The 25,703-nt window shown below is 36.9% G+C and overlaps 1 protein-coding gene and 1 long non-coding RNA gene across 9 annotated transcripts in view; one reads left to right on the top strand and one right to left on the bottom strand.

Annotated features, from left to right (window-relative positions):
• Positions 1 to 25,703, top strand: part of KIAA0825 (KIAA0825 ortholog) — a 462,297-nt gene that overhangs the window by 377,583 nt on the left and 59,011 nt on the right. The window lies entirely within an intron of this gene.
• The window catches only part of LOC117980229 (uncharacterized), a 237,116-nt gene that overhangs the window by 113,939 nt on the left and 97,474 nt on the right, over positions 1 to 25,703 (bottom strand). For all 8 annotated transcript variants that reach the window (XR_008625327.1, XR_008625326.1, XR_008625330.1 and 5 more), the window contains 2 exons: positions 17,810 to 17,886; positions 4,017 to 4,074 (listed from right to left, as the gene is read on the bottom strand). This is a non-coding gene — a long non-coding RNA (uncharacterized LOC117980229). The remainder of the gene's footprint in view (positions 1 to 4,016; positions 4,075 to 17,809; positions 17,887 to 25,703) is intronic.

Consider the following 25,703-nt stretch of genomic DNA (forward strand, 5'->3'; position numbering starts at 1 on the left):
CTTCTTCCAATAGAAGGCTGTTTCATCTACTTTGAAAATTTGTTGTTTAGTGTAGCCACTTTCTTCAATGATCTTAGCTTGATCCTTTGAATAACTCGCTGCAGCTTCTCCATCAGCACTTCCTGCTTCACCTTGCACTTTTATGCTATAGAAACAGCTTCTTTCCTTAAACCTCATGAACCAAGTTCTGCTACCTTCAGACTTTTCTTTTGACACTTCCTCACCTCTCTCAGCCTTCACTGAATCGAAGACAGGATCTTACTCTGGATTAAGATTTGGTTTAAGGGAATGTTGGTGGTGGTTTGATCTTCTACCTGACTGTAAAACCTTTTCCATATCAGCAATAAGGTTGTTTCACTTTCTTATCATTCATGTGTTCATTGGAGTAGCACTTTTAATTTCCTTTAAAAATGTTTCGTTTGCATTCACAACCTGGCTGCCTGCCTGGTGCAAGAGGCCTGGCTTTTGGCCTGTCTTGGCTTTTGATATGCTCCCTCACTAAGCTTAATCATTTCTAGCTTTTGATTTAAAGTTGAGATGTGCAGCTCTTCCTTTACTTGTACACTTAGGCACAATTGTAAGGTTATTAATGGGCCTATTTCAATTTTTTTTTTTTGCCTGAGGAAAGAGGGAGGCCCAAGGAGAGGGAGAGAGACAGGGGAACAGTTGATTGGTGGAGCAGTCAGAAAACACATAACATTTATCAAATAAGTTCACCATCTTCTGTGGGCGCAGTTGATGCCCCTGCAAAACAATTACAATAGTGACATTGATATAGTTTGGATATTTGTCCCAACCCAGATCTCATGTCGAATTGTAATCCCCAATGTTGGAGGTGAGGCTGGTGGGAGGTGTTTGGATCATGGGGGTGGATCCCTCATGAATTCCTTGGGCCATCCCATTGGTGATAAGTGAGCTCTCATTCTGAGTTCACACAAGATCTGGTCATTTAAGTGTATGACATCTCTCCCTCACCTCACTCCTGCCTTTTTCATGTGATGTGCCTGTTCCCCCTTTGCTTCTGCTATGATTGACAGCACCATGAGGCTTCACCAGAAGCCAAGCAGATGCCAGCATCATGCATCCTGTAAAGCCTGCAGCACCATGAGCCAATTAAACCACTTTTCTTTATAAATTATCCAGTCTGAGGAATATTTTTATGGCAATGGAAGAATGGCCCAATACAAACACCAAAGACCACTGATCATAGATCACTTTAATACATATTATGATAATAATGAAAAAGTTTTGAATATCGCCGATTACCAACATGTGGTACAGAGACATGAAGTGAGCACATGCTGTTGGAAAAATGGTGTCAATAAAATTGCTTGATGCAAGGTTGCCACAAACCTTCAAGTCATTAGATAAAAACAAAAATGCAATATCTGTGGAGCACAATAAAGCAAAGCACAATAAAACAGGTAAGCCTATATGTATATATAGAGAGAACTTGGAGAAATAAAATCACTGAGCCATAAGTTACAAATAAACTGAAACTCAGGAATTTTATTTCTCCAAGTTATCAGCAGAACTTAATAAATACCAGCTATCACTTTTGTTTCTGGAGGGCTGAGACAAAGCACTATTCACTGTAGCAACTTGTTGAAATCCTCATATTCCTTTGCCTCCTCTTCACCATGCAACCCCTGCTGCAACCACTCCTCCCACAATTCATTCAGTATTTCATCAGCCTTGTAACTATCATGACAACTTATATTCAGTCTTGGGGAAAGGTAAGATACAGGCTTTCAAAAAAATAAGTATTTCAAAAATGTTACCAGCATGCTACCATCTTCATAAAAATTAAGGATCCTTGAAGTGTCAAGTTGACTAATGCACAAACACAAACAAGAAATGAGAGATAAACTTAAGTACCTATTATTTTCATAGGAATGACCTACTCCTTTGAAAACGCCATTTTAATCCCAAATTTCTATTACTGTTTATCAACCAAAAACATTGTTCAGTAATGCCTCATCACTATAGAAGAGTTGTCCCGATGCTTCTCTTTAGGAATCATGTCAATTTGAGTTATAGTACATGCTAGTTAGATACAGTTGCTGAAGACATTGGATCTTTTCAAAGATGTCCTTAAATGCTATGCAAGAGAGTAATTATAACATGCTAATTTGTAGATTCTCTATTTTTATGTTCCTTGTTTTGCCTCTTTTTGCCTCTGGCCTTCGGCAGAATTCTGTCACTTATCAAAATCACTTCTGTGTCCAAAATCCCATTCTTCAGTACTAAAAAATGTATAATTTTTAAAATTAAAACAATATAATTTCCTGTGCAGTATTTTAGTCCATGCAAACTTTAATTACTCCCTGTTAATATTTTAAAAAATATTCTATTACTCCTTGATCCCTAACTTTTATACAGGAAGGCAAATGAATTTATTAAGATAAGGGAAAAAATCTTGTACTTTTTGTGAGTTATGCAAGAATCTTATGTCTAGAGAGCAAGAAATATATCTGTATGAATTTTTTTCATTGCAACTATGGAATCTTTCTTGCAACTTTTTAGTAAATTATAATTCCATTACTTTTTATTCCCCAAGGATGAAAAAAATGCGCTTCATTTTTTGGCAAAACAAATAAACATCCTGAGTTGATAAAAATATCAATTACAAAAGTGTCTACCCTAAAAGTCACATTCATTTTGTTTGTTATTGCAAGTTATTAAAAGGCTTCCAGGCATGCATATAAAACCTGAAAAACAACAGTTGAATCTATCATATTAAATTAAAATCCCTCCATAAAAAAGTAAACCCAAGTAGTTTATCAGTTAGGGAATGCCATGCTGCCCCAGAAGTCAATACAAATAAGAGTTTATTAAAACATAACTAAAATGAAGTTCCACAAGAATCCTCCATGGGAATTGTTCTGCCTCAAATTCAAATGTGGAGAGTAAAAATACATCAGCTGACCTTAATTCCTTTAAAGTAACAAAGGAAGAAAACGGAAACAAATTCCAAGGCCAACAACTGAAATAACACTTCAGAAAATATAGCCTCACAAAGGTATATATGGAAAAATAACTGCTCTGCAAGTTAGACAATTCTCTGCTTTCAAACAATTTATGCTCTTTAATATTTGTACTAGTGGTAAGCTTCTTTGACCATTTGTCTGATACCTAATGTACCTTCTTAAATGAATGCCTACAATTCTGTGTAGCTGCCATGAGTTGGCAATCCAGCTCATTTTCTTCTGTCTTTAGTTATTCTGTATTACTTGCCATATCATTAAACATTATTTTCATAAGAGTTCTCTATTTTCTTCCCCAAAGCAACACATTAAAAATCCAAAGGGTGTGCTCAGATTTGGACAATCGGGTTGTAGTACAGGTACGATAGGCTTCCAGTTATACACAGTTCCCAACATGTTAGTTATATCTCTAACCAGATACACAAGTGTTAACACACCCCATCAGAAAGCTGATGTTCTACATTATCATGTTAAATGTCCACAAATTATTTCATGGAATGGATGTCCCAAAATATATTATTTGAATTATCTATAACTGGACATGTACTCAGTCTCTAATATTTTGTCTAAATAATGTCATGATAAACATTACTTAGCTCTTTGAACATCCATCCAGATACGTAATGATTAGAATCTTAATATCTTCAATATTTAAACCAAAAATACAAACCAAAGATCAGCAACAATTTTCATAGTTACATAAGAAAGCAATTTTCCAGATAGCTAGATAAAGAAATTTTCCATTATTACCTTCAGGCTTTCTTATGCACCTAGTGAACTTACTTCTTTATGTACTTAGTGAACTACAGAAAGCAAAGTAATGTAAATGTGTTTTTTTTTAACTGTTTGATTCATGTTTGAAAGAAACTACCCTTCTAATAAACAGGGTGCAGTATTTCAGACTATCTCCCAAATATGGAAGATATCGAATATCTTCTTCAAACACAAAAAGGGTATTATGTATTAATGGTGACAGGTGTTTGGGTACATATCAGTTTACTGCCCACATAAACTTATTCTGATATTTACCTGAGAAATGAGCCCATATGGAACAACTTCATTCAACACCAAGATGTACCTTGATGCCCTGTTGAGACACATAGAACACTGATTACTGTTATGACCTTTTTACAGTTCCCCCTTTTAAAGAAATAAAAATTATGCAGTCTTTCCTCATAGCTTCAGTTACTACAACATCCTGAATGGAAAAATTTCAGAATTTTTCATGGGAAAACTTTCTATTGGGTAAACATATGTGTTCTTTCCTAGCTTTATTTCTAGAGGGAAACTGTCAAGGTTTTTCATTGGCCCATCTTCTATCTCATTATCCCTATCTTCTGAACACCTGTGGCTTCATGGCATCAATATCTATTTGGAGGCTGCAACAATTGAAACTAATCTAAACTAATCCCAGAAAGAGTAAAACAGTAATATTTTATGTTGCATGTAACAGTGAAAATATTGGGAAGGATGTGAGGAAGATTTGATGTGTATGAGTGGCACAGTACCTAGCTCTGTCCATGCTTCCTAAATGTTTCACTGAGCTCAGTAGGTTTACATGGCTTTAAAAGAAACTAAGGAGCCCATACATACCTTTGCCTTTATTTAAATAATCTTTAAAGTTCATTGAGAACTGTTTGTTAAATATGGCAGACTGTTAGACATGGAAGAATCTTCTGAGACCTCACAAAAATAACAGAAATGGTATTTTTTGAAAGTATAAACCCATGAAGACAAAATGAATGGCAGAGAAGACAACAATGTTGAGAGATATCAGGAATTTGAAAAACATAAAACAAGTGCAAGAGTGGAGGTTATAACCTAAGTATCTGGAAAAGAGAATCTTATGAAGTAGGGGGATTCACCCAACAGAATTCCAGAAAGCCTCCAGATTCAGAAGCACTGGTTATCTTGGAAGGCAGAATAGTAGAAAGTTGGAAGTTTCTGAGTCCACAATTTCCTCCTCCATAGGATATAGAAGACTTATTTCTAAAACTAATTCCATTAGGAACACTCTAGGTTGAGGGTGATTAATGGAACTGAAAACACGAGAAGAAATGAATATCTGCCCCCTTGTCCTTAGAATGGTTACTTGCCAGTAATTTACCTTCCAAGTGGGAGATTCTTTTCTGGAGAAACTAAACAGCCCTAGAGACAAGAGCCTCAAATACTAACATTTGGAAGTCCTCAAACAAAAATTCCAGCTCCAGTGAAACCCCTCAATTGACAGCCCCACCTCCTTCATGCTTACCCACGAACACATATCTTCCAAAGAGTTCTTTAGGGATTTGGATTTAAATATGATAGCCTAGAATTACCTAGATAGCCTAAATGCTTGAGGCAAATCTCTAACATGAATAAAAGAAATCAAAAGAGAGAAATAGAAAAAAAAGAACCCATAGGAATTAGAGATACAGTATCACTAATGATCTAGAGATCTAATGATCTGATCTGAAGACACACCTGCATTAGATGGCAGAAGAAAACTGAAGAAAATCTACAACAAATATTCTCAGAGAATTAAGAATAGCTATTGGATTCTTATAACAAGAACAAGGCACTAATAAAAAATGACCTATAAGAAAACAAGAAATTAAAATATTCTATAGCAGTTTGAAAGATAATGTTGAGAAATTCTGCTAGAAAATAAGGCAAAAAGAAAAAATGTAGAAAATACAGGAAACGATAACAATTCGAGATGTCTTCCTAACGCCCAAATAATAGGAGTCCCTCCTTCAAAAAAAAGAGAACAGAAAATATTGTCAGAAAGAAGATTACCAAACATCTAATACCAAAAAAAAAAAAAAAAAATTCAATATGGACCAGTTCCATATTAAAAGGATTTACCAAGTTCTTTGTACAATACATGAAAAGAGACCCATACCAATGTACATCATCACGAACATTATAACTCTCTGGGGATAAAGAGAAGATCTTAAAATCCACAAGAGAAGAAGAAGCAGGCTAAATAGAGAGCACTGGGAATCAGAATACCATTGCTCACCTCAAAAGCAACATTGAAAACCAAAAGACTTGCTTTCAAAATTCAGACAGCATGATAGAGATTTTCACACATACAAGGATTCAAAATATTTACCTCTTATGAACACGTTTTAAAAGAAAGTCCTAGAATATTGCATTGGCAAAATAATGGAGCAAACCACGAAAGAGTTAGATTCAGAAAGCAGGAAATCTAACACAGGAGGGAAGCAAAGAAAAGTCCCAGCATGATGACTGTGCTGTAGGTCTAGACAGTCTGGATTAAAGGTTACAGGAAATCTCCAAGTCCCAAAAGACCAGAGCTGTGAATGGGTTATAAATGTGGGGAAACTGGTTCTCTCATCCTTGGAGTGGCTGGGTGGGGCCTGGAATGGTCAGAGTCCCAGGCCAGTGGCCTCAAGCCTTTAATACCCTCCTCCCATTTCTCACAAAGAACCATAAAAATATTTTCAATCTGTGCCATGACACAGAACATGTTGAAAAGCATTCTGATATATTTGTTGATGTACTGAAACACTCAGAAAATATGATAGGCTTTTAACGGATCTACTGAGAGCATTTGAAAAACTCATGGTTACTGTGGCAGACAGTGGACTGATACCTAAAAGCCATTCACAATCCTCTTTTCCTTTGAGTTCTTTGGGGTAGGGACTGGAAACCTGAATTGCTGATTTTTCCAAACTCCATTGTGTCTAGATGTGGTCATGTGACTTAGTTCTGGCCAATGAGATGTGGGTAGAACCTGCTGAGCAGAGCTTCTGGAAAAGCAGCTAATCATGACCATGGAGCTAAGACCCATACACTAAGAATGGAGGAACAGGAGGTGGGAGGAAGCCTGAGTCCTTGGTAATACTGAGGTGTCTTCCCCTCATGACTGTAAGTGGCTACACTATGGCAAATAATCAATATCTAAAATTGATAAGTCAAGAGACAGAAATATTAGAAGACTATTTAGAAAAATGGAGGTAAATATCAGAAGAAACAGATCTTTCTGCATGCCTGTTGCCGTTGAGGTGTGGGGAAGGGTGAGAAAATGACATATTTTCCATTATGTATTATTTAGGCTTTTAAAGCTATGTGTATGTATTATTCTAATAAAACTTAATTCAAAGTACTCTAAGTTACCAAAAAAGCAAGAGATGATAGCATTGAAATGAAATCCTGATGTCAAAGTCTCAAAAATAGCCAGTAGAATTTACATATTCCTCAAATCAGAAAAGAATAAAGGTTTATTTCATGGATGGACTAAGACACATTTAACTAGATCCTTTTTTTCTTCTAGTTTCTCTCACAGTTACTGTGAAAATCTAAATGTTGAAAAACTTAAAATTTTTTTTTATTATTATATATTAAGTTCTAGGGTACATGTGCACAACATGCAGGTTTGTTACACAGGTATACATGTGCCATGTTGGTTTGCTGCACCCATCACTTACAGTAGGCATTTCTCCTAATGTTATCCCTCTCCCAGCCCTCGACCCCCGAGACAGGCCACAGTGTGTGATGTTCCCTGCCCTGTGTCCATGTGTTCTCATTGTTCAACTCCCACCTATGAGTGAGTGTTTGGTTTTCTGTCCTTGTGGACAGTTTGCAGAGAATGATGGTTTCCAGCTTCATCCATGTCCCTGCAAAGGACATGAACTCATCCTTTTTTATGGCTGCGTAGTATTCCATGGTGTATTTGTGCCATATTTTCTTTTTTTTAATTTTCCTGACTGTACATTTTCTTTTTTATTTTATTATTATTATACTTTAAGTTTTAGGGTACATGTGCACAATGTGCAGGTTAGTTACATATGTATACATGTGCCATGCTGGTGTGCTGCACCCATTAACTCGTCGTTTAGCATTAAGTATATCTCCTAAAGCTATCCCTCCCCACTTCCCCCACCCCACAACAGTCTCCAGAGTGTGATGTTCCCCTTCCTGTGTCCACGTGTTCTCATTGTTCAATTCCCACCTATGAGTGAGAATATGCGGTGTTTGGTTTTTTGTTCTTGCGATAGTTTACTGAGAATGATGATTTCCAATTTCATCCATGTCCCTACAAAGGACATGAACTCATCATTTTTTATGGCTGCATAGTATTCCATAGTGTATATGTGCCACATTTTCTTGATCCAGTCTATCATTGTTGGACATTTGGGTTGGTTCCAAATCTTTGCTATTGTGAATAGTGCAGCAATAAACATACGTGTGCATGTGTCTTTATAGCAGCATGATTTATAGTCCTTTGGGTATATACCCAGTAATGGGATGGCTGGGTCAAATGGTATTTCTAGTTCTGGATCCCTGAGGAATCGCCACACTGACTTCCACAAGGGTTAAACTAGTTTACAGTCCCACCAACAGTGTAAAAGTGTTCCTATTCCTCCACCTCCTCTCCAGCACCTGTTGTTTCCTGACTTTTTAATGATTGCCATTCTAACTGGCGTGAGATGGTATCTCATTGTGGTTTTGATTTGCATTTCTCTGATGGCCAGTGATGGTGAGCATTTTTTCATGTGTTTTTTGGCTGCATAAATGTCTTCTTTTGAGAAGTGTCTGTTCATGTCCTTTGCCCACTTTTTGATGGGATTGTTTGTTTTTTTCTTGTAAATTTGTTTGAGTTCATTGTAGATTCTGGATATTATGTGCCGTATTTTCTTAATCCACTCTATCATTGATGGACATTTGGGTTGGTTCCAAGTCTTTGATATTGTGAACAGTGCCACAATAAACATATTTGTGCATATGTCTTTATAGCAGCATGATTTATAATCCTATGGGTATATACTCAGTTTATGGGATTGCTGGGTCAAATGGTATTTCTAGTTTCAGATCCTTGAGGAATCACCACACTGTCTTCCACAATGGTTGAACTAATTTACACTCCCACCAACAGTGTAAAAGTGTTCCTATTCCTCCACATCCTCTCCAGCACCTGTTGTTTCCTGACTTTTTAGTGATAGCCATTCTAACTGGCATGAGATGGTATCTCATTGTGGTTTTGATTTGCATTTCTCTGATGACCAGTGATGATGAGCATTTTTTCATATGTCTGTTGGCTGCATAAATGTCTTCTTTTGAGAAGTGTCTGTTCATATCCTTTACCCACTTTTTGATGGGGCTGTTTGTTTTGTTCTTGTAAATTTGTTTAAGTTCTTTGTAGATTCTGGATATTAGCCCTTTGTCAGATGGGTAGATGGCAAAACTTTTCTCCCATTCTGTAGGCTGCCTGTTCACTCTGATGATAGTTTCTTTTGCTGTGCAGAAGCTCTTTAGTTTAATTAGATCCCATTTGTCAGTTTTGGCTTTTGTTGCCATTGCTTTTGGTGTTTTAGTCATGAAGTCTTTGCCCATGCCTATGTCCTGAATGGTATTGCCTAGGATTTCTTCTAGGGTTTTTATGGTTTTAGGTCTTACATTTAAGTCTTTAATCCATCTTGAGTTAATTTTTGTATAAGGTGTAAGGAAGGGATTTTAAAACCAATTTTTGTTAGAAAAGTTGAGCTGTATTCCCACTGGGAGAATATCTTAGTTAGTTCAGGCAGCTATAACAAATTACCATAGTTGGGTGGCTTAAACAATAAACAGCTATTCTCACAGCTCAGGAGGCTGGCAAGTCCAAGATCAAGGTGTCAGCAGATCAAGTGCCTGCTAAGAGCCAACTTCCTGGATTGCAGATGGCTGGCATCTCTTTGTATCCTTATATAGTAGAAAGCAGAGCAGAGACAGCAAACTCATCTTTCTTCTTATTAGGGCACTAATCCCCTTCATGAGGGCTCCAACTTTATGAATAATTAATTCCAAAAGGCCCCACCTCCTAACCATTACGTTGGCGTTAGGACTTCAGCATATGAATTTTGCAGTGACACAAACATTTAGTCCATAACAGGGGGAAAAGCAAATAAACTAAGTTGAAAAGTCCTGGTCAAACCAGTAGTTTATTTTAGCAATAATTTCAATATTTCTGAGAGTTATAATCTTCTCCTTTGTCTTCTCAATCTAGAAGTAGATGTCATTTCTAATTTAATAATTCTTTTTTTAGTCTTAAATTTATGCTTCGATAACTTTATTCTCCTCTGTTCATTTTAATGTAATGGAACTCCTTGTGTCACACACAGTTGGCATTTCAACTTACTTCATTTTAGGAGATTATATAACTTAAGGTCTTGCACACTGAAGGTACTCAATAAACGTATGTAGAAAATTTGGCTATGCAGAGCAGATTCATATTGAGGCTATTACTTAAGACAAATTGAGGCACAGGAGCACCTCAGCCTCTTAGGAGGGACAGTTTGGTCTCTTATGACAATCAGAATAGCACAAAGTGGAGAGATAAGTGAGGTCAGAATGGGGAAAGTGGCAGGATGCAGGCAAACATGTTCTTAATTTAGAGACAGATGAAGGCTCAGGACTTTCCTAGGCAGATAAAAGAAGAAAGAAGCTGCTTTTTGAAAAGAGGGATCAAGATTAGGACAAAAAGGGAGATTTAGCCATCAGCAGAACCCAAATGAGAGCCCACAAAGAGACACTGTCTACTCAGAGTACATCTTCAGACATCCAGGGTCCCAAGCTACTGTGTTTACTGTTAGCCCTTAGCCATTGTTAAGTCTTACTGCTTTATAACTCTTCTTTAAGAATATATTAATAGTAAAATTACTTACTCCTATATATACAACGAATCCTTAATTATCAAAAACATTTATAGTCATCACCTCGTGATTCAGTTTGCCCTTCTCAGTCCAAATGAATTGAAGTAGGAATTCATAGGACCTTTCCTAGTGAAGAAAGATTTTAGTGCTATTTAAAGAAAGTAAAAAGTATATTCTCCTCTGATAGAAATTTTCATTCTGATAATATTTTATTTGTATCTTTTTTTAATGTCATGGCAAGAAATGCAGTTGATGGGCAAGGCACAGTGGCTCACACCTGTAATCCCAGCACTTTGGGAGGCCAAGATGGGCTGATCACCTGAGGTCAGGAGTTCGAGACCAGCCTGGCTGACATGGCGAAACCAGTCTTTATTAAAAACACAAAAATTAGCTGGGCATGGTGGTGGGCAGCTGTAATCCCAGCTACTCAGGAGGCTGAAGCAGGAGAATAATCACTACAACCCCAGAGGTTGAGGTTGTAGTGAGCCGAGATTGTGCCACTGCACTCTAGCCTGGGTGACAGAGCGAGACTCTTTCTCAAAAAAAAAAAAAAAAAAAAGAAAAGAAAAGAAAAAGAAAGAGAAAAGAAAAGAAAAAGAAATGGAGTTGATTTTGAAGAGAAATCATTTTGAATAATTAACCATGAATTACTCTAATTAGCAGAAAATAATTATAGGTTGGACATACGCTCTTTCAAATGCAGAGGGTAGAGTAAAAGAATATTGGAAAAATAATGCCACCTTATAGATGTTGCGATGAATCCCAAAGAGGGCTTTTCTTTGAATTAATCTTTAACTAAGGCATGTTAAATGTCTTCCATTAGAAAACATTCATATTTCTACAAGACAAAAATTATTACCTAGCATATGTTGTTAGAGAATCTTTATTGTAATAATTATTAAAGAAGACATCTTTAATGCTTCCTAAAAGAGAAAATATCATTTCCTTTGTTCCTTTTATAACACTTTCTGGATCACCAGAACAGCCTTCGATAGATTTAGCATATTTGTACATCATAGGAATACTTAAAACACTGTTTGTAAGTGGAGTTTAACATATTCATGTCACTTGGAAAATGTTTGTCAAGTGATTAACATCACAGTTGCACTTGTGGCTTCTGTTTCCTGTAGGGGAAGAATATGTGGTACACTGATGAGAACAGGTAACAGATTCCTTTGCAATTAGTTTCTGTTCTGCAAAGACCATCATCAGGACTGAAATGAGAGCTGACAAAAAGGTATACAGGCTACGTGAAGTATATTTTTGGGCTAAAGGGAGCCCAGATATGGGACCCAGGAGACATGTGCTCAGATATGGCACCACAGATAACTAGTTAGTCCCTGACTAACTATGCAACTTGGATAAGTCTCATTGTGCCTCTTTAGCTGTTTCTTTATTAGTAGTACCATCCATCTCACAGGATTGTAACATGGTAAAAATGAAATGTGAAATTAACTTTCGAAAGTTAAAAGCAACAGCAACAACAAAAAGGTAAAGCATTGTTTGGACAAAAATGTAATTTTTTGGAAGAGGTAGTTGTGGAGGCAATGTGGAGATATAGGTCAAAGGATAAAAAGTTGTAATTATGTAGGATGAACAAGTCTAGATCTAAGTACAGCATGAGGACTACAGTTAATATTGTATTGTATTTGGGATTTTTTGCTAAGAAAGTAGAATTTAGATGCTCTTTCCACACATACAAAAGGGTAACTGTGCGAGTTGATGGATATGTTAATTTGCTTAACATAGTAATCACTTCACAATGTATATCAGAGCATCATATTGTATATCTTAAATATATACAATAAAAATGTAGCTTTAATATATATGATTTTTACCAAAAAAAACCATTTGCAATTTAGAAATGAGGAGTATCTGGCATATGGTTGAATAAAGCATAACTTATTTTCATATACCATCATATATAAAAATAAATTCAAAGATGCCTGCTTTTATGATTTTTAAGAGCTAATTATGCAAGAGAGTATCTTTGCAAAGCAATATATAGTGACATTCTGATCATTGGTCACAAATGTGATTTTCTAGGTTAGGTTTCAATTTTGAAAACAACATTCTTGCTTCTTAAATCCTTGCTCTTTTTCTACATCACTCTTTTGCCACCATCAAGAAAGCTTTTTCTATATCACTCTTCTGCCACCATCAAGAAAACTGTTTTTCTTGATTGTTCAAAATAATAAATGGAGTCAAAGCCTATGTGTAGAATAAACAAATGGTCTCACTTGCTTAAAAAATAACAGCACTCCTTGATCCTTTCATTATACCATCCTCTCTCCTCTTCTTTTCTTTTCTCCTTACCTGAAATATTGAATGAAACATTATCTCCAGTGAATCGCAATTAAAATATATGTTGGTTGCCTGGGAGAGGAGAGAAAGGCCCAAGAATCTCCTTTAATCTTCTCTTACAGGCTATTGGCATGGATTCTTTTATCTGATTAGATAAAACAGTTAGCTTTCAGTACGGGCAAGTTGGACTAGGATTTCAGGAGAAGCTGTTTAGTGGTTATAATCGGTGATTTTTAAGGTTCCTTTCAACTCTGAAATATTTTATTACAAGTAGACCCGTGTAGCCAAGGGGTGCCCTGAGAGATAAAGGGAGGGAGACTACTAAATGACAGTGAAGAAGTAAGATCATAGAGGAAAATTATGCACTTCACTGTTTTGCCTGGAACTAGAGGGGCAAAGGCGTGGGTGAGAAAAAAATGGGCCTTGATGCAGTATCTAACAAGCCACAAACATCTTAACTTCCTAAACCTTACATAGATTCTTACTGAGAGAGAAAATAGATTTCACCAAAGAAAAGACAAGGTTCTTTGGGGAAGGAGATAAAGACAGAGACCTCTGTATTTGTTCCTCCAATAACAGGAGGAACTTATCAAAGAATAAGGACATAGATGCCTCATTCCCAGGGACTACTTAGGTTTTCCATGATCTTGAAATCTTGAAAGCTCAGGCAGCAGAGGAAATCAGTTCAGGCCTGTTTGTGACAGAGTGGACTCATGGCTGGAGAATGAGCAGAGACTGCCCCTGTCCTCTGGGTCTTACTCCTTGATTTTCAGGAACCTCCTCACAAAACATCGCCTCATTCTTGCCTCTTGGGGCAGGTTCCTGTGAGGACTCAGACTCAGGAGAGCATATCTTGTAATTATCTTGGCTGAGGACCTCTTGACCTTGGACAGCTGAAGGAGGGTCTGGATGCATATATTGGCCATGTCTGATTTTACAGAAGTAATCTTCACAGGCATGGTTTGGTGGAACTTGTAGCCATCTGTAAGGCCACTGTAGAAATACACATCATTTACTTCGAGTCTATAAAGTTTTGTGGATCAAATAGGAATGACTTGTCAAGTGGCAACTCCTAGAGAAGGATGAAAGTTGGCCACTTCCTGCTCCTGGTTACTCTAACCTCCAGCTCCTTCTGAAATCCTGGCAGGCTCTACCCCTGAGACCACAAAGAGGGACTCTTAGGGTCACACCTCGTAGTCTGTGGAGGACTAGCATCTTCTTTTGATGAAACTGAAATGCAACACTTAATACTCTTGGAAGAGAGAAAATGAATGATAAGAATTCTGACAACCTGGCTTGAATGTTTCTATTACAAAATTAGAGAAACAATCGAATTTGAAGGGACATGTAAAACATCACAAAAATGAATCAGTGGTTACTGAGGAGTCTAAACTCTAGGTCATACTAATGCATATATGTTTCCAGGTCTGCTGTGATGGTTAAAATAGGTTAATATTAATAGTTTTCAGTCCCATAATAAAATAGGTCTAAGACCTGTAGTGCACTTTATCCTCTTAAATTGGCTCACCATGTACATGGAATGTATAAAAGAACCAGATCAAGTGTTATCACAGATTCTTAGTGAATGGAATCTGAATCAGGATTCACAGGATTTGTTTAGTTAATTGTCTCTATATAGTCATTTGCCACATAATGATGTTTCAGTAAACAATTAACAGCATATACATTTATATATGCTGTTTATATAATCCATAAGATTATAATGGAGCTGAAAAATTCCTATTGCCTAGTGATATCATAGCTGTCATAAAGTGGTAGTGCAACACCTTACTCACATGTTTGTGTTGATGCTGGTATAAACAAATGTGTGCTGCCAGTCATATAAAAGTGCAGTATAGCACATAAAATTATGTATAGTAAATAATGCTTGACAATATTAACAAATGACTATGTTACTGGTTTCTATATTTCCTTCACTCTACTTTCATTGTTATAGTGTACTCCTACTTATTAAAAAAAAATGTTAACTGTAAAACAGCCTTAGGTGGATCCTTCAGGAGATACTGTAGAAGGCAGAATTGTCATGAGAGATGACAGCCCCATGTGTGTTATTGCCCCAGAAGAACTTCCAGTGGGATAAGATGTTGAAGTGGAAGACAGTGATATTGATGACTCTGACCCTGTGTTGGCTTCAGATAATGTGTGTGTTTCAGTCTTAGTTTTTAACAAAAAAAATTTCAGAAGTAAAAAATAAAATGTTTTTAAAATAGGAAAAAGCTTATAGAATAAGGATATGGAGAAAGAATTTTTTGCACAGCTATACAATGTATTTGTGTTTTAAGCTAAATGTTATTACAAGAGTCAAAAGTTTAAAAATGTCAACATTTATAAAGGTAAAGAACTACAGTAAGCTAAGGTTAATTTATTATTGAAGAAAAAATAGTTTTTATAAATTTAGTGTAGCCTAAGTGTGGAGTGTTTATAAGTTCTACAGTAGTGTACAGTAACATCCTAGGCCATCACATTCATTCACCACTCACTCACTGGCTCACCAGTGCAACTTCTAGTCCTGCAAGCCCTATTCATGGTAAGTGCCCTATAAAGGTGCACCATTATCTTTCATATGATATTTTTACTCCTTTTCTATATATAGATATGTTTAGACACACAATTACCAGTGTGTTACAATGACCTACAGTATTCCAATACGGTAACTTGCTGTGCAGGTTTGTAGCCTAGGAGCAATACACTATACTATATAGGTATGTAGTAGGCTCTACCACCTAGGTTTGTGTAGGTCCACTCTATATGATGTTAAATGATGAAGTTGCCTAACAATGCATTTCTTAGATTGTATCCTCATTGTTAAGCAGTACGTAACTGTATTTAAATATTGTGACATGGGATATATTTTTATAATCTGTTCATATAGCTCAGGGGTCTCCAACCCCCAGGCCACAGATGGTACTGGTCCATGGGCTCTTGGGGACCAGGCCACACAGCAGGAGGTGAGTGGTGGGCAAGTGAGTGAACCTGAGCTCCACCTCCTCTCAGATCAGCGGCAACATTAGATTATCATAGGAACGTGAACTCTGTTGTTAACTGTGCATGCGAGGGATCTAGATTGCACACTCCCTATGAGAATCTAATATCTGATGATCTGTCACTGTATATATTACACGTAATAATATATACATGTATATACATTATATATTACAATGTAATAATAATAGAAATAAAGTGCCAATAAATGTAATGCGCTTTAATCATTCCAAAACTGTCTCTCCTCCCCGCCCCCATCTGTGGAAAAATTGTCTTCTACAAAACCAGTCTCTAGTGCCAAAAAGTTTGGGGACCTTTATGAGCTACTTATGGAGTATCTAATATACATAAAGCTTAGTGATAACCAGTGCAAAAGCACAAAGATAGAGAGGAGATAAGCATATAAATAAGACCCCAAAGCTGAATAAGGTAAATGTCATAGGAAGGAACAACAACAACAACAAAAATCTGTGGGTTAAGGGCAGAGGAGTAATATCCAGTTGGAAAATACATTCATGGAGAACAAGAAATTTGATGGAGATCTGGAAGCACATAAGTAGGATGTTAGCAGGTGACATTGGGAAGAAATATGCAGTGAGGAGGAAGGAGCATAAATTAGAGGGTAGAGGCAGGACACATGGAGTAAGTTCATGGACAAGGCACTCCAATTTAATCATAGCATGAAATCAACTCTGTGGTATGTTGGCAATCTCCCTTTTCCTCACAGTTCTGGAATGTTTGCTACTGCAGTTTGGTTTAGTTCAACAGTCATTCCTTGGATACCCACTAAGTGACAAACACTGTTCCAAAGCAGGGAAATAAAAGATAAAAAGGTATACACATTCTTTGCCCTCACATCACTTACAGTGGGGCAAATCCTTTGAACTATCATGGTTATTGGAAATATGCTTGGAATGCTTTTGGATGGAGAGGCATCCCTAACCCAGCCTGTGAAGTCAGTCAAGACTTTCCAAAAACAAAATGGTTAGAACTCAGTCTAGATGGACAAGAAGGAATTAGGTAAAAAACAGAAGCAAAGGTGTTCAAGGCACAGGGAAGAAAAGCATGAGAAAAAGGTATGAAACAGCATTTGAGCTCGGGAAACTATAAGAAGTTCAGGATTCCAGAAGCATTCATTCAAGTAATTTCTAAGGAGTGTCATTATTGCTCCAATATTTGCTTTTTGATGTGAAACTGAGAAATATAATTATATGACTTTCATGGTAAGCCCACACCCTTTACTAACTTTGGAGTTACTAATGGTGTTTCATTTTTAGAATACCTACGTGTTTGTGTTTTATTGTTATTCTACCACATGATGATTTTGTAAACAAACATTGCATATATTCAATGTTCCCTGAATTTCATTACCTTGACTCAATGAGCTTTATGATTGTAATACTATTGGGCAATATACCCAAGAGTTATAAGAATGCCCAACATTGAGACGTTTGCAGCATTCCCACCTTCTTGTTTTGTTAAAAAACATATTGCCTTATAAGTGAATCTAAGTATTATTCACACAATCCCTTAGTATTATATACTTCTCAGTCCCAAATAGTTCTTATGTTCTCACTACTGACACCTTAAATCTCTATAATATTATTTGTGTGTCCCTTTTTAAAAAAACACTGATATCTAAATATATGAATAGCAAAAGTATTCTTCCTGGACTATACTTCTATCTTCTCTGCCCTGGTCTAATAATTCTCTATCTTTGAAGTACATTTTCAGAAAGCAAAATTTAAATCAAGACTGTCATTTCAAAATATAGGGCTACCTACAGTATGGGTATGTATAACTAAATATGCTGCTCAGTGGACCAGGAGTTCAGCCCATGATGGTAAATAGCATGTGTGACACCAGGGTTTCACTCACTGCTCAGTTTTGTGGCAACTGTGGATCACTGTGTAACCTCAGTCTTCGTGGCTTCTCATTTATGGGGCTCTGCTCAGCTGTAATGGAAGCAAAAGATGTGAAATCAGACACCACTGAAAATGTTTATCTGTAAGAGTAAAAGCCTTTTACTCTCTTGCTAAGTTTTTTCACTATGCTATTTATTTCTATTTTAAGGAAAGTTTTTTTAAATGATACGTAAGTCATTTGAAAATGGTATCTACACACACCAGATAGAAAATTAAAGGACATGAATAATTTAAATTTTAAATGCTTCCTTTGGTTATCAAGATATTTGAGTTCTGAAATGTTTGAATAGTTGCTTCATACTCAACTCCTACATGTATACATAGCAAAAGAGAAAAAAATCCTTTGAAATGTTCATATTTTCCTCTTATGTCAACATGGATATGTCATAATATTTTTTGTTTTATGGGACTCATTTCCAGTTGATGCAGAATTTTAAAGTCAAGATAATCACAATAATTAAGGAGTAAATGTGTAAATGAGGGCCTGATTCAAGTTATTTAATTAACATAGATTCATGGAAATTTGACAACTGGAGGATTAAATATGGATTTTCATCTAATCTGTTTCTGTACTTTTCAGTTCTCCTAAACTATCACCAAATAAAGGGCAACAGTAGAGAATTAGAAATGTGAAAAAAAATTAGGAAGCTATTTCCTGTTCCTTTGTAGCTTGTCTAGTCTAAAACTCCTGCATTGAGAAGTTCTTAGAGACAATTCTTGTGAATCTTTTCCATGTGGGGGAAGTGAGAAGATGGAGAAAAATGGCTCTCCTCCCTAAATATAGTCCTAGTGGTGTTGATGTTAACCTGTTCAGGATAGACCAAGCCCTTTAGTATGAACGGGAGCCCTGGGTCCCCCAGGACTAGGTAATCATTGCCTTTTATCCCCTCTTATCACAGGCTAATCACTTTATTCCTCCTGGATTCCTCCTGTTAAAAATCAGGTAAAAAAGCCCAATGGCAGCAATTAAACCTACCTTCCATTCCATCTGAATGGAACAGGCTCCCAACAATGTTTCTCTCAAAGTACAAACGTTTCTCATCTCTATTCCCACTACTACTCCCTTCACCCCTAAAGAGTCCCAGACAGAATTTTCAGATTCAGGCCAGATCCCTTCCATTTACTTCCACAGTGATCTTCCTTGAACACTGCTTTACCATATTCTTACCCTGCTTTCTTCTCCCTCCAATTGGAGAGAACCAATACTTACTTAGGGCCAAATAAACTGGCTAATCTATAATTCCAAACTAACAATAATGTTAAGGTGATGTGTTGGGGGTGTTGTACCAGCCTAAAGAAAGCATGTTGGGAGAGCCTCTTTTTTTATGGGATGAGTTGGCTTATCTTCCCTAGACACACCAAAATCATGGTAGAGGAACCTGGCATGGGATCATCAGGAAGAGGAAGTGGGGCAGTGAGATAATAAGTACTAGTATGAACACTGAATCTGAAGTGCCAGGAGTTCATCGTGGTGAAATTGTCTAGAATAACAAATATGGATTCGGAGCTTATCAGGGAAGTCTGGTCATGAGAGTCCTCAGGGATGCTTAGGGGTTTACGAGATGCAAGGTTATGAGATGGCCAAGGATGGGTTTGTAGTGTTAAGAGGAGAGGGCTAGAGACAGATGGAGGTGGAGCTAAGAGTAGGAGGGCAACCAGGAGAGAAGAGTGCGAGGAATCAAGGGAGGAAAGTTTTTCAGGAAAGAAGAACCATTCACCAGTTTAAGTCCCAGCGAGGCCAAGTTAGATTAAGATTAAAAAGGGAAAAGGGGAAGAGAGAAATACAGAAAGCAAGTAGACTACTTAGGCAAATGAGATTTTCAGTAATAAAAGAGAACAGACTTCTATTCCTCAATCTTTCTTTCCGTCTTCACCTCATATTTATCTCCAAACAAAACCATATTTCTACATTGTTTGTCAATATTTGAATTTATCAATTTGAAAAAAATATTTTTGACTCTTCACAACTCCCACACTAAGCCTAAGGCCAAATCTTTGTTCTGTTGAATCCCTTTTCTCCATTCCCACCCATTGGCCTTTTCTTTGCCCTGATGTGTTTCTCATGTTGGTTTCTCCTCTGGCCTATGTGCAATGTACCTGCCAGATGGACATTTCTGCATTATGCACACTTGGTCCATCTTTCATTTTTACTACTTTCATTAGCTTCTGCTTTCCTTTAGTAATAGATTCAGATTTATTTTCCACTCTGCCTTTATCTTCTCTTGATTGCCATTTTTTGAGCCTTCTTTTCCTTTTCCTTGACCATCATTCCATCTTGTTGTCTGATCCCCTGAACACTTGTCACCTGGCACTTCCTGGCAACTTCCAAAGCCACCCCTCTGAAACTTTCACTTTTCTTCTCTTGTCTTTAAAAAAACTTGGCTGCTGTATTTCATTAATGAATATAAATAGGAAGCAAGTTAATGTCACTTTAATATTTTGATTTAGATTATCCTCATCTTGACCAAATGTTGCATTTCATGTGTATAATTCAAAATATTTCAGTGTTGTCTATTTTTTCTTATTTTGTTTTGTTGTTTGTTTGTTGGTTGTTTTTTCCTCAAAACTCAGGCTAGGCCCTCACATGAACGTAGAGAAAAGAGTTTGCCTGGACAATATGATTTGAAGGGTGTCTTAAAGCTCAGTAACTGGTCACAGTTACTCAAGTACTTATTATTCTCTACCTTTCAATTGAATTGAGGCATTTTAACTTCTAAAATGCTAAAATAATTTCTTAAACCACTAGGAGCCATGAAGACATCAGACAGGGTTATATTTACAAGGAGGGTAGGAAGAAATTTGGTTTGATTGAGGCAAGAATAAAGATGGCCCAGGACCGAGGAGTTTCCCAGAGAGTACAAGCCCTGGGGCCACTAGAGTGGAGGGCTCAGAGCAACTAAAGTCAGTCGAACACTTCAGGTATTGGGGGAAGGGAAGGGTGATGCTACCATCAGGAGAGGATGTTGAAGTGAGACAAGGGTAAAATGAAAAGAAACTTCTCTTATATCATTGGTTTGCCTCAATGAATAAGTCTATTTAAAAGGGGTTCCTTTTGCTTATTTTTTGAGGGTTTTATTTTTATTTCCTTTAAAATGAATATTTGTCCAATTACTTGATAAAGGAAGGAAGGGTATGATCTTTATAGAGATCCTCTTTTCCATGCAGCACACTAATTGCAGGGAAAAATATAGGAAACATTTTCTGTCTACTCATTTACTCATTTATGCATATACCCATGTACTAATTAAAAAATTATCCAGGGCCGGGTGCAGTGGTTCATGCCTGTAATCCTAGCATTTTGGGAGGCTGATGCAGGTGGATCCCTTGACGCCAGGAGTTTGAGACCAGCTGGCCAACCTAGCAAGACTCCATCTCTAAAAAATGAAAATAAAAATAAATCATTGTGAATGTGATATGTGCTAGGTACTTTGGCATTTTAAATAAAATGGTAAATAAGACACAGTTCCTATCATCCTGGAGTCTAAAGTAGTGTGCATGGACAGATAACAAAGCAGTTACAGTCCAGCATGTTACGTGCCATGATCAGAGAAGTACAGGTGCTTCCTGGAACAAGAGAAAGGGCACTCCATGCAGATTAGGAGCAACAGCAAACTTCACAGTGGGAATGACATCTTAATAGGAGTTGGCCAGGCCAGGCTAGAGGGAAGGGGCAGAGACGTGAAGGTGAAGATGGAAATAATATTCCAAACTGGAAAACAGCACCTGTATCACTCAAGGTGAGTAAGAATGTGACTTTCACAGACATAAACAATGTTGTCTGTGGTGGGAAGTCAAAGTCGAAGGGCTAAGTAGATAAAAGATGAGTCTGGGTCCCATCATAAAGGCCTTTTGTGGGCTGTTCAAGGAATTTATATTTAACCTAAGGATAAATATATGGAGAATCATTGAAAGGTTTTAGATAGTAAAATAATGTCATCAGATTGCTTTGTAGAGAGCTGATTCTAGCTAAAAGAGGTAGTATTAGGTGGGTGGAATAGGAGACTGCAATACCAATTTGGAAGTCACTGTTGCAGCCATTCTAACCAGGGATAATGGTAGTCTAACTTATATTACCAAGAGAAAGGACTCATTCAAGAGATATTTATTATATAGTAGATAATATCAATAGGACTTGGAGGTTTATGAAACCAGAGAAAAAGGAAAATCATGATGCCCAAATTTCTCCTATGGCCACTAGATGAATGCTGTCATTCATTGAGATGGAGAACACCAGAGAAAAAGCCTTTTGTGGGGAGAGAGCCTGTGAAACACCCAAGAGTCAAACAAACAGGGGTTACAATCCTAAGTCTTTGGTCAAGTTACTTATCTTAGAGTGCCTCAATTTCCTTATCTATGAAATGGGGATGATATTACCGATTTCATAGAGCTATTGATAGAATTAAATGAGATAATGTACATAATGTATTTTATACAGTAATCTGGATCATATAAGTATTCTTAATAATTAATATGATTCATATTATTTAAAACTTTGTTAAGGTGGTAGTTCTCCATGGCATTTTTACATGTCTTGTGATGGCTTTTGTCCCAGACTATCTGTTCAAAGAGCTCTGCATAGCAGACAGCCTCAAGATAGTGAGTCCCTCAGGGTAGAAAGCAGATTTGTTTCTCTACTGGGATAATAAAGATAATGACTCCTTCCTGGGCAAAGGTTGGGCTGGTTTGCTAGCAGCCCCCTAATAAGATTGGATTTCCCAAACTGAGGTTCCTTAGCTATGACACAAATTCACTATACATGCAGCATCCACTTGGGCCACTCTGTATTCCTCCTGTGAGACTTGGGAGTGGGGTGACCAAGGGTATCCAATGTAAATGTGGAGCTTATGTTGCCCATAGTCCCATGAGTAATTAAGGTCTTTGCCTCTCTCCTAATAGCCTCATGTCTCCTGCTAGCATTTATGAAACCTTAGCAGGCTATCTCGTTAGCTTAAAAGCAAGGGAAAAATGTCAGACTCTTCACGTTTCTTGATGAAGTTGTCTCCTAAATGTTTACATGTATGTTGTAAAACCTTGATACAGTGGCTGTGTAAGATGCTATTTTCCAGTCTTGACATTGAACATTTTCCATAAATCTGATTATGGGCAATATATAAACAAAACTGTATGAAACAAGAGTGTTTATTTTCACTTTGAAGAATTCGATTGTTTTGCTTATTTGTTTGGGAAAACTTTGAGAAACACAAGATTACTTTGCGTTTAAAATATTTCTTCTTTCAGGCACAAATCCATGGGGGACAAATGTTTATCGTATAAATCCTTACTATCTAATAAGTACTAAGTATCACAAGTATATGTTGAAATCATACAATAATTTTACTATTAATAGCAATCATTGAATAAATAGCATAGATTAAGGCAGCCATTGGCTAGCAAATTCCACCTATGTATTAATGAAGAGTAACATCGTGTATTCATATATATCAGATAATCTCTCACTTAACTTGCCAGTGTTTATTCAGGTATGGGCACATAATTTCTAAAAGGCATCAATTTGTATTCATGTACGTATATATAAAATACCTAGTTATATCTGAGAACATAGTTAGGGATATGCTTTGTAAGAAAATATGATGATCCTGGAGTTAAATAAAATGAAGAATGTTCACTTGGATCCAATATGATCAGATGCAGATAACATCCACTAGGGAACAGGGTCTGCAAACTACAAAAAAAGGGCAAAATACACAGATAAGAGAAAAAATGAGTTACAGGTAGGACTCAAGATAGTGGACAAAGTATACGGAAGATAGATCTTACTTTAATAATCCAAGACAAGAATGAGAAGGAGAAGTAAAAGATCTAGCGTGTTTTAATAGAGGAAGCTGGAAATACAGTCCAGGATGGGGGCAAATAAGGCCTTGTTCAGGGAAGGCTTCCTAGAGCAAGGAACACTGACCATGTGAAGGAAGGAATCAGCGTGATAACATGAGACCTTAATCCAGATACCAAAGGGGTGACTTGGGAGCCTAATAACCCTATGTTTCTAAACACCAGAAGATAGTCACTCATTTGAAGGGGAGAGGAATAAAACCACAAAGAGTTTGTAAACCAAAATGTCTATAACATGTGGAGAAACTTCCATGCATCTGAGTTATTGGTACCAAGAAGGGGCAGTTTAGTGTTCTTAAACTAAAGGTGTCATTCTTTGTGGCACAGGTGAAACCCAAGCTAAATTAAATGAACATGAAACTACACTAATAGTGTTTCTAAACTGTATATCATTTTAAGTTTTAGTTGTATTCTTGAGACATCTCTGGACTAAAGAACAGACAAAGAGTTGGAAAAATAATCCACTGAGAAGGCCAGAGAAAATATAAGCCAGGAACTCAGATTCTGATCTTTGTTGATAGTATTTTTGTCTCTCTTATTCCTGGGTAGTGGTAGACAAGATGGGGCAATAATAAAAATTGCTTAGTTTTGGAGACATGGCCAAAATCTAAAACACTATCATGTTTAAAATAATTAAAGTGTCAGGCATTCTTTTACTTATACACTACATCTTTGTTTATTATTCTGTTAGATAAAGCCTCGTGTCATTATACTCCAGGCAAAGCTGTTAACAGGGAAACTAAATCCACACCCTAGACCTAATTTTTTAATACAGTTTCTTCTTTGATCTATTGCATCTCTGTATTTAATTATGAGGTCTGACTTGATGCCATTGTATCTTTTGCTCTTCTAGCTCTTTCTGTAGTTTGTAAAAAAAGAATTTTCTGTGTCTTTTAAAGCAAGCTCATTTTCAGTTAGTTCATTGAAAGGTGTAACCTTCTACTTCTTATTGCTCCTTGGGTCCTTTTATTCTTTGTCTCCTGAACTGACACAATTACCACCTCTATATTCTGCAAATATAGCTTGCAGAGCCGGTTTCCTAAGAATATAATTTTCAAAAGTTCCAGACATAAGAATGACTCTAAAGCCATTTGATGAGTTCACTGTTACATTTCCTCATTTGCTTCCTTCCCAAAGAGATTTTGATTTTTGCCTGGAACATGCTTATCAGCTTAAAGGTATGCAGCATCATTATGTTATAAGGATTTTCTTCTGCAGCAGCAAGTGCACTAGCCTTGAATGAAGCAGTTGCTAATCATGTTGCACTAAGCAAATAAAAGTCAGAACCGACCTAATCTTGCTTGCCTAATACCAGTTTCTGCTGCAGACTTCAGTGTAATGTTCTAATCACTGGCGCAAAACAGCCAATTAATTTGCTTTCCCTACGTGTTTTTACTGGCCAAGATGCATAGGGGAGCAGTGCGTTTGGTCATAATCATGCTCCACAAAGATGGGAAATGTTCCCTTTGAGCTTCCAATCATTAGGCCAGCTGAAGTGAAGACAAGCCCATTGACAAGTGAGAATGGCAATAATTTATTTTCTATTGATGGGTTGTGACAAATCATGTCGAAGCAGTGGCTGCATACTGTGGGGCTCTGCGAAGGAAGACTGTGATGGGCAAAGATGAAACCCTTCACAGCTCATTTAGTCCAAATGTAGCCACCTGGGTGGTGAATCGGTTCAACATACCAGCCCAGGCATTCCAGCACAAAATTAGATCACTAACAGGCAGGCCATATAGGGGTTCCTAGAAGACATTAATCAACAGGGTTGAGCTGTCAAAATGCAGAGTTTGAAATTAAGAAACACCAAAAGGATGAAAATGTGGCAATGCTGTCAAAAAAATCAAGAATGTGATGTCTACTGCAGGATTCTAGCCACCATTAAAAAAGCTTAGAAGAAAAATAAATTATAAACAGGTAAAGAAAGGCATTACCCTACTGAAAATTTTCCTAACATTTTTACACATGTTAATTAGTAAAAGCAGCATAAAAAG

This window comes from Pan paniscus, chromosome 4 (genome assembly GCF_029289425.2).
Source record: "Pan paniscus chromosome 4, NHGRI_mPanPan1-v2.0_pri, whole genome shotgun sequence".
Classification (NCBI taxonomy): domain Eukaryota; kingdom Metazoa; phylum Chordata; class Mammalia; order Primates; family Hominidae; genus Pan; species Pan paniscus.